Source organism: Mus musculus, chromosome 1 (assembly GCF_000001635.26).
Source record: "Mus musculus strain C57BL/6J chromosome 1, GRCm38.p6 C57BL/6J".
NCBI lineage: Eukaryota > Metazoa > Chordata > Mammalia > Rodentia > Muridae > Mus > Mus musculus.
The window spans coordinates 28539271-28549349 of record NC_000067.6 but is presented as its reverse complement, the minus strand read 5'-3'; positions in this window follow the sequence as shown (position 1 = coordinate 28549349).

Sequence of the window (10079 nt, the reverse complement as noted above, 5' to 3'; positions counted from 1 at the left end):
TCATATCTGAGTCTTGTATTTGTTGGTTTATATGTCTGGTTTTGTGCCATTCAATATTGTTTGAATGACAAAGCTCTATAATATATCTTGAACTTAAAAATAAAAATCTTCCAACATTTTCTTGTAATTTAATTGGTTTGGCTAACCAAAGTCTTTTCTATATTGATATAGATTTTAGGACTTTTTCTTTAAGAGCACAGTAGGTATTTTGTTTGGAATGGCACTGGATTTGTATATTTCTTTTTAGAGGATGGTCATTTGTGTATTATTAATTCTCCAAAGTAATGAGAATGGATGGCTTTTCATTCTGTAGTTTTGATTTTATTTCAAAATAAATAAAATGTTTTATTTCCTTTATTTCCTTTGAAACTATGAAAACAGATTTTGTTTATCATCTTTTCCTCAGTCTTTCCTGTCAGTGTATGCAAAAGACACTATTCTAATGATTTTGTGCCCTGACACTTGACTGAAATTGTCAATTATTTTTATATGTCACAGAATTCTTGGGATCTCTTAAGTATAATAACATATCATCTGAAAAATTCAGACAATTTGCTACATCTTTTTCTATTTCTACCACTTTACATTTCTTCCTAGACTCATTGATTCTGCTATTGCTTTAAGTAAAAAGAATAGGAATGGTTTCAGCCCTATCTCATTCCCATGATTGACTTGAGTCTTCTTTCATTTAGGATAATGTTGGGTTTGGAACTGCTATTACATAACCTTTATTCAGTTGAAGTATGAGTCTTCATGTTCTATTCTATCTAGGACTGAAAGCAGGATTGATTTTTATAAAGAATTTTTCTGGCATCAGTGCTGTAATTACAATAAATGCAAGAACTGTAATGTGCTAATGGTACTGCTATAACACATACTTCACATGTGACACATTTGTTTTGGCTTTCTTCATAGCTTATTATTTTTTAGCTTCATACATGAATACAATGTACTTAGATAACATCCAATGAACAGTGCCTATATTCAATATGCCACAGAACCTATTAACCTTCACTAATCCATCTCTTCATTCCCCTGTGTCCTCTTTTCCTTTCACTGCCCTGCTTTTACTTTATAGTCTGCTGATTCTAATGACTGCTGCCTATGTGATCATTAATGTAGAAACCTTTTAACTGGCAAAGTGGCACATGGTATGAACTAAATAACTCAGATATCCTTGATTTGATATTTTAATTAAATTTTCTTCATCACTGTTATTCCATGAGAGCTAATGAATAATGTATTTTATTTAATTATGATTTTATAATTGTTACTTGAGAAATGGCTTACCATGCATGGAACACAGGTTGATTTTGAACTTGCTTTGTAGTATCTGTGTGGAGTCTAATTCATGATCCTTCCATGAATTAAAGGAAAAGTGTAAGGATTCATTAAATCCTTCTTTAAGGAGTTGGGATTGTAATTATTTACCACAATAATTAGCCTATGTTAATATGTATGTTCATATCATATATATTTATAATCAAATCTTGTTCTCCCCCTTTCCAGACACTGTCATTTATTTCTATTGATGAGAAACTTCAAACATTTCTCAGGTTTTATTGAATACTCTGGTATATAAAATTACATCAATATAAATGTTATTTAACCTATTGTGTTTTAGGTAACTATAATTCAAAAATTATATTTAACCATAATGTTTATATTTATTAAAATACAACATTGTAACATCTAAGGTTCATCCATAGACTTCATCACTTTCTATTCTTTACACTGTGAGACAAAGAAGGTGTTTGCATTTGAAATAGTTATTGGCTAAGTTATGCTTACTTAAATTTACTGTTCAGTTTGGAATTCAATGAAATCTTACATATTCCTTTACATATTCTAGAACATTGCAAGAGGGTGTTAATTCTATCTATGCTCATTTTTCAAAAACAGTATTGTGTTTCTTTTCCTGATGATTAGAGATGTTTAACCTTTTTTTTTTCAGGTGCTTCTTAGCCATTCAGGATTCCTCAGTTGAGAATTCTTTATTTATCTCTGTACCTCATTTATAATGGGGTTATTTGAATTTCTGGAGTCCAACTTCTTGAGCTCTTTGTATATATTGGATATTAGTCCCCTATCAGATTTAGGATTGGTACAAATCCTTTCCCAATCTCTTGGTGCCCTTTTTGTCTTATTAACAGTTTCTTTTGCCTTACAGAAGCGTTGCAATTTTGAGGTCCCATTTGTCAATTCTTGATCTTACAGCACAAGCCATTGCTGTTCTGTTTAGGAATTTTTCCCCTGTGCCCATATCTTCAAGGCTTTTCCCCACTTTCTCCTCTATAATCTTCAGTGTCTCTGGTTTTATGTCAAGGCCTTTGATACACTTAGACTTGAGCTTTGTACAAGGAGATAAGAATAGAACAATTCACATTCTTCTACATGATAACCACCAGTTGTGCCAGCACCATTTGTTGAAAATGCTGTCATTTTTCCACTGGATGATTTTAGCTCCCTTGTCAAAGATCAAGTGAGTTTCTTTTCCAGCATTTCTTGTGAACCCTTTTTTGAATTTGAAAGTAGCAACATGCTTCTCTTGAAGAGTATCACTATGAATTGTGAATTTTAGGTTGTAGAATCTCAAAATAACCAGATCCTGTCCAAGAAATTCAGGCAAGAAGCCTTTTAGAATCCATTTGGGATTCAGTCTGATGACTATTTTATTGTTCCCCTGTGGTGGTTCCTTCACTATCTATCCTTAACACTGACATATGTGTTAACCATATTACTAACTACCAACACTGTAAGTGTAACAACCTTTGATTACTCTCAGTCTGTATTTGTTTCTTCTACCCACATTTGTTTCTCTCTTTTTAAAATTTTTTATTAGATATTTTCTTCATTTACATTTCAAATGCTATCTCCTTTCCTGTTTCCTCCCCCAAAGTACCCTGTACCCCCTCCCTGCCCTGTTCCCCAACCCACCCACTCCCACTTACTGGCCCTGGCATCACAGTCATCTATTGGATGGAACACAGGGGCCCCAATGAAGGAGCTAGAGAAAGTACCCAAGGAGCTAAAGGGGTCTGCAACCCTATAGGAGGAACTACAATATGAACTAATCCCTACCCCCCAGAGCTTATGTCTCTAGTTGCATATGACACAGAGGATGGCTTAGTCAGCCATCAATGGCAGGAGAGGCCCTTGGTCTTGTGAAGATTATAGGCCCCAGTGTTTTTCTCTTTTAAGTTTCCTACATATCTACATGGAGCCAACATTCTACAGTGTTCCTTCATGTGGATCATCAGAGTCAACTCTATTTTGCCTGCACATTGTATTCTTTTGATTCTGGAGAGCCATAACTCTTTTATTATTATTATTATTAGCTATTTATTTCATTTAAATTTCCAATGCTATCCCAAAAGTCCCCCACACCCTCCCAAACCCGCTCCCCCATCCACCCATTCCCACCTCTTGGCCCTGGCATTCCCCTGTACTGAGGCATATAATGTTTGCTTGACCAGGGGGCTTCTCTTTCTACTGATGGCCGACTAGGTCATCTTCTGATACATATGCAGCTAGAGACATGAGCTCTGGGGGTGGCGGGTACTGGTTAGTTCATATTGTTGTTCCACCTATAGGGTTGCAGATCCCTTTAGCTCCTTGGGTACTTTCTCTAGCTCCTCCACTGGGGGCCCTGTGATCCATCCAATAGCTGACTGTGAACATCCACTTCTTTATTTGCTAGGGCCCTGCATAGTCTCACAAACTCTTAAAGCTTAAAGAAACAGTTTTTGCTATCACATGGCATATTTAATTTTTTTTACTTTATAATTTTTTTAAAATATATACTTTTAGTTTTTAATGTTTTAAATTTAAATGCAACTATATAACTTCTCATTTTGTTCTCTCAAAGCCCACCTGGCTGCCATCCTATAAGACCTATTCTCTATTCTCAATTTGATATCCTCTTTTTCTTTTATTGTATTTGTTACATCTATATAAATACATTTTGCATGTTGGCAATATATATATATATGTATATACATACATATATATATATATATATATGTATGTATGTATATCCTGGTGAGATTTTAAGTTGTTGTTGTGTATCTGATTTCAATACTGACCATTCCACACAGGCCAGTCCATAAAGGGGACTCATCTTGTTAGAGGCTAATTCTGTCAGTAATTAATAGTTGCCTGTACATATTTGTCTAGGTGTAGAATCCCACTAAATTTCCCCCTTTATGTAAACATGCCCAATGATATTGCTATTATTTCAATCTTGTTTATGTAGCCTTATCTCTGAGTTACTCTTCAGCAGCAGATTCCCTGGTACTCTATCTCTTACAATGTTTCCCATGCATTTTATATATTGTTCTCTGGACTGTAAATACAGAATCTGTTGTGAATATTTATCTTTGTGGCTGGATAACCCACAATCCTTTGGTCTCTGAACTGTGCACTGTTGTGGTTTTTGGTGATGGTCTCTATTTTCTCTAAAGAGAAGCATCTTTGATGATGTGTGGTACTAAATATCTCTGTGGGGATAAAGATATGATTTAGAATGTAGTGTAGATTTATGCTGGTCTAGCAAATGACCCGAATATATCACTCCTTGGCACATGCCCAAAGGACTTCATAGCCTACTCTACAGATACTTATTCACAATAATCCTGACTTATTCACAATAACCAGGAAATGGAAACAACCTAAATGTCCTTTAACTGATTAATGGTTAATAAAAAGGTGGTAAATATGAACAGTAGGAATCTATTCTACTATTCAGATGTAAAGAAAGATAAAACTGGCACATAAGTGAATGGCACTATAGCAGATAATATTTTTGAGATAACAGACCAAGACAGACAAGAACCATATTTCTCTCTGTCCCTCAGGCTGCTATGTTCAAATCCTCAGATTGCATATACAAATAGAGGAAACACAGAAGCCAGAAAAGTGTAAAGAATCATGGGGAGAGAGTAGGGTGAGAGGAAAATGATAATATACAGATGATATGAAGAAAGACATGGAATAGTAGGAAGAAGGTTCTAACTTAGGACAAGATAGGAGTTCAGTGCAGAAGTAGAAGAAGAAATAAATAACACATAGATTGTTTGATAAACCCTAAAATACATATACTACTAAATATTTGCCTGATCTACAGAGTTAGTTCAAAGAAAGCTAGGGCTACAAAAAGAAACTTGTCTCAAGAAATAATAATACCAGGCAGTGGTTGGGCTCACCTTTAATCCCAGCTCTTGGGAGGCAGAGGCAGGCAGATTTCTGCGTTCGAGGCAAGCCTAGTCTACAAAGTGAGTTCCAGGACAGCCAGGGCTATACAGAGAAGCCCTGTCAAAAAAAACACCAAAAAACAAAAAACAACAACAAAAAAAACAAAGAAATAATAATGGTGATTATTATTATTTTTATCTATTAATATTTTAACCTCATTATTACCTTGGTCATCAATATCTAAAAATATATTACACATTCTTTGTCTTCTCATATGAACCTACTGGATTCAACTGATGCCTAAGCTTAATGATGAGTTGATTGCTTGAGCCTAACATTATTTAAGCAATAAAAAACTTTGTCCTGATTACAAGGTAAGATCCCATCACAATGGCTTATAGGGAGTCTAAGATGTAATTAAATGTGAAACATGTTTCTATGAGCATACACACATATAGATCCCAATGACATATATTTCATTTGAGGCACTGTGGCTATTGATATGTGTTGGCTAATTATATAAATTCTTTCATTCAGATAACCATATTAAGCCTTATCAAATCATTATTCTGTCTCCTTTCTTTAAAATAACAACAGTGCTCCTTCTAATTCAGTTGATTACGTGCCATTAAAGCAAAAATAGTCAATAAAATAGAACTTTAGCTAATATAAGAATTCATACTTCAAACTGGGTTCTGGCATTCCTTATTTCTATAGCTATAAAGCAGAGTGTAGAAAAAGGGGAACATGAAAACTATTTACACAAAATTAGGAGAATTGATGATGAAATAATAAGCTGAATTACTTGAAATATTTATCCTTAAACTGTATAAAGAAAATACTAAAATTATTCCAATTTTAGTAAAGTAAAATGGTGCATAGTTTCTACCCAAACACTCAAGAATCTGGGGAAAAAGGATCATAAGTTTGACACCATTCTGGTTTAAAAATTGAGATCCTACTTGAAAAAGCAGAATAAGGAAAGGATGAAAGAAAGGAGGGAAGGAAGGACAGGAACAAAGAAAAAGTATGGTGGCAAATATAAAAAGTCCGACATTAGAGCATAATTGGAGACCATTTTCCCAGTATATGCAAGACCATAACTTTGATCCCTAATACTCAGTATGTAAATTGTTTCTTGCATCAACGACATTTTATTTATTTATGTATTGTCTTTATTACTGTTGTCATTTTTAACATTCTCACCACATCCCTCCCTCCTATTTTCCCTTTCCCTTCCACATTCCTCTTTATGCCCCTCCTCCTCCATTCTCTTCAGAAAGTGGCAGACCTCCAATGGCTATCAACCAAACATGACACAGAAAATTTTTCATATTCAATTCTAATTTACTGTCTTTATTCATTTATTTTCTATAAACATGCTTTTAATTTTAAAAATTTAGAAAGAAAATGAAAGTAAAACAAAATGGGATCAATAAATCAATATTTCCATATACAGATTTTAATAGTAAGGAATACTGCATGATATTGGTATAGAAACAAACAAGTTGATCAATTCAAAGACACAGAAATAAACCTACACACCTGTGAACACTTGATTTTTGACAAAAAAGCCAAAAACATAGCATGGCAAAAAGAAAGTATCTTCAACAAATTGTGCTGGTCTAACTAGATGTCTGCATGTAGAAGAACTCAAATAGATCCATATCTATCACCCTGCACAAAACTCAATTCCTGGTAGATCTATGACCTCAATTTAAAACAGGATACACTTCATATAATAGAACAGAAAGTAGGGAGATGCCTTGAACAAAATGATACAGGAATGAACTTTCTGAATGTAACACCAATGGCTCAGGCTAAAAGATCAGCAAGTGATTAATGGGACCTCACGGAACTAAAAGCTTCAGTTTGTCATTAGGACAAAATGGCAGCCTAGAGATTGGGAAAAATTCTTTATCAACCCTATATAAGACAGAGGGCTAATATCCAGAATTAATAAAAAATTGAAGAATTTAGATACCAAACCATATAAAAATGGGGTAGAGAGCTAAACAGAGAATTCTCAACAGAGGAATCTCTAGTGGCCAAGAAGCACATAGAGAAATATTCAAAGACCTCAGTTATTAGGGAAATCTAATCAAATAACTCTGTGATTCCATCTCACACCCATCAGAATGGCTAAGATCACAGTCTCAAGAAATAACTCATTCTGGCAAAGATGTGGAGCAAGGGAAACATTTCTTCATTGCTAAGGGGAGTGAAAACTTGTACAACCACTTTAGAAATCAATTTGGTAGATTCTCAGAAAACTAGGAATAGTTCTACCTCAAGACACAGCTATACCACTCCTGGGAATATGCTCAGAAGTTGTTCAAACATCACAGAAAGACTCTTGCTCAACTATGTTCATAGCTGCTTTGTTCCCAATAGCCAGGAACAGGAAAAACCTAGATGTCCCTCAACTGAAGAATTATTAAAGAAAATGAGCTACACAATGGAATAGTATTCAGCTATTAAAAACAAAGACATCATGAAGTTTTCAAGGAAATGGATGGAATTTGGGAATAGCATACTGAGTGATTTAGCCCAGTAACAAAATGATACACATGGTATATACTCACTTATAAGTGGGTATTAGCCATAAAATAGATGTACCATGCTACACTCCACAGACCCAAAGAAGATTAAACAAAACAAAAGGTCCAAGCAAGGAATCTTGACTCTCAGTTAGAAGGGGGAATAAAATAATTATAGAAGGCAGATAGAGGGAGGAAACTAGGTGGGAAAACAGGATAAGGAAAGGAAATCAGAGGTTTCAGGATCAGGTATGGGGAAAGAGAGGAGATGACTAGATGGCTATGAGAATGAACAGAAATCTGCAGCTGGCAGTGGTGGGAAGATAGGCTGCATCTTGAGGTCATGCCAGAGATCTAGGACAGTGATTGGGTGGGGGTAGGGAGCTTCCAAGAATCAATAGGAGTGACCTTAGCTGAAATTAACAGCAGTAGGGATATGGAATACGAAGGGACTACCTCCTGTGTACAGACAGGAACCCCAGTGGAGCAATAGGAGCACCAACCAAGCCACAAAACTTTAGACTCAAATTTTATCTTGCCTACAAGAAATGCAGGGAAGGTGGGTAGAGCAGAGACTGAGAGAATGGCCTAGCAACAATTGGCCGAAGCAAAGACCCATCCCATGGACAAGCACCAATCCCTGACACTATTAATGATACTCTATTATTCTTGCAGATAGGAGTCTGGCAAGGCTGTCTTCTGAGAGACTCTACCCAGCATCTGACTCAGACAGATGTAGAGACCCATAGCCAAACACTGGATTGAGGTTGGGGACTCTTATGGAAAAGTTGGGGAGAAGGATTGAGGGACCAAAAGGTTATATGAACTCCATAGAAGGGTCCACAATGTCAACTAAATTAGACTCTTGGGGGCTCTCAGAAACTGAACTACCAACCAAAAAGCATGCACAGGCTGGACCTAGAACCTCAAATATTTGTAGCAGATATGCAAGGTTGATTTTCTTGTGGGTCCTGAACAACTGAAGAAGGACTATCCCTAAAACTGTTTCTTGTCTGTAAAATCCATTCCCCAACTTGACTGTCTTGCCTGACTTCAGTGGGAAAAGTACTTAGACCTTCAGAGACTTGGTCTGCTAATGTGGGGGTATACCCAGGGGTATCTCCTCTCTCAGATGAGAAGGGTAGGGCAATGTAGGGAGGGTCTGTGGTAGAGGGGGATAGCAATCAGGATATAAAATAAATAAAAAGCCCAATATATTTTCATAGTTTGGTTTAAATGGTGAAAAATGTTTGACCAAATTAACATGTTTTCATGTTCGCTTATTAAAATTAAGTCTCATTATTTCTTTCAAAAAAGAGAAGACATAATGCATAATCTATTACTCTGGCGTTTTGGGGACCTAATAATCTTGCAAAACAATAGAACATGTATGCTAGGACTTTAAACAGTAATCACAACGTCATTGTCCTTTCCAATTTCAAACATCCTATTTCATGTAGAGGATTCTATAGATTCTTATGTTTCTGCATTCAGTGTTTTATTATATAGCTTATAATGGTTATATTTGTTGACTATTTTATTATTATGAAGGTCAGTTTTGGACTTTTATTTTAAAAATCTGTTTGCAGTTTTATAATGAGTATTAGAAAACATAAGATATATTCTGTTGAACATATTTGAATTTCCAGCAAAATGATTAATATTTGAAATTCAACCCTTTATGAGAAATGGTGCTACTTCATCCTATTAATATTCTGCCATACTTTCATACGGGAAATTCACTTTTTTCATTCTTTCATTTTATGTGCCAAGAACATAGACCTAAAAAGGAGCTATCCTCTCAGGAGAATAACTAAGCCAAGGACATTTCCTTCATCAACTCCATGATAAACTGCACGTTTCACGTTAAGAGGCAAATTCTTCATTTCAAAACATTAACCCACATAGTATAATTGAAGCTTGTATGATTTAGCATTAAGAAATGAGTGGAGTACAAAAATAGCTTTTCTCCACTCGCTTTTGTTTATGCTCTGGACTAATTGTTATACATTTTAGAATCTTGCCTTTCAGAACTTTCTTTTCAGGATCTTGGGAAAGGTTTTTCAACATGTGTTGAAATCAATATTAATATTTCAATACTAAAATTATGTGTTAATTAGGATTTTAGTGAACTTGAAAGTGTTTGAATTTTAGTTTTAATAGAGCATTAGAAAGATTAATTATAGTCTTATTGTTAGTAAATATTCTGAAGCTATTTTAAAAACAAATTTGGTATGTATTCACTTGTAAGTGGATATTAGCTGTTAAGTAAATGATAATCATGCTACAATACAAATAATTAAAGATGTCAGGTAAAAGAAGTGGATGTTCTAGTCTTCATTGGGT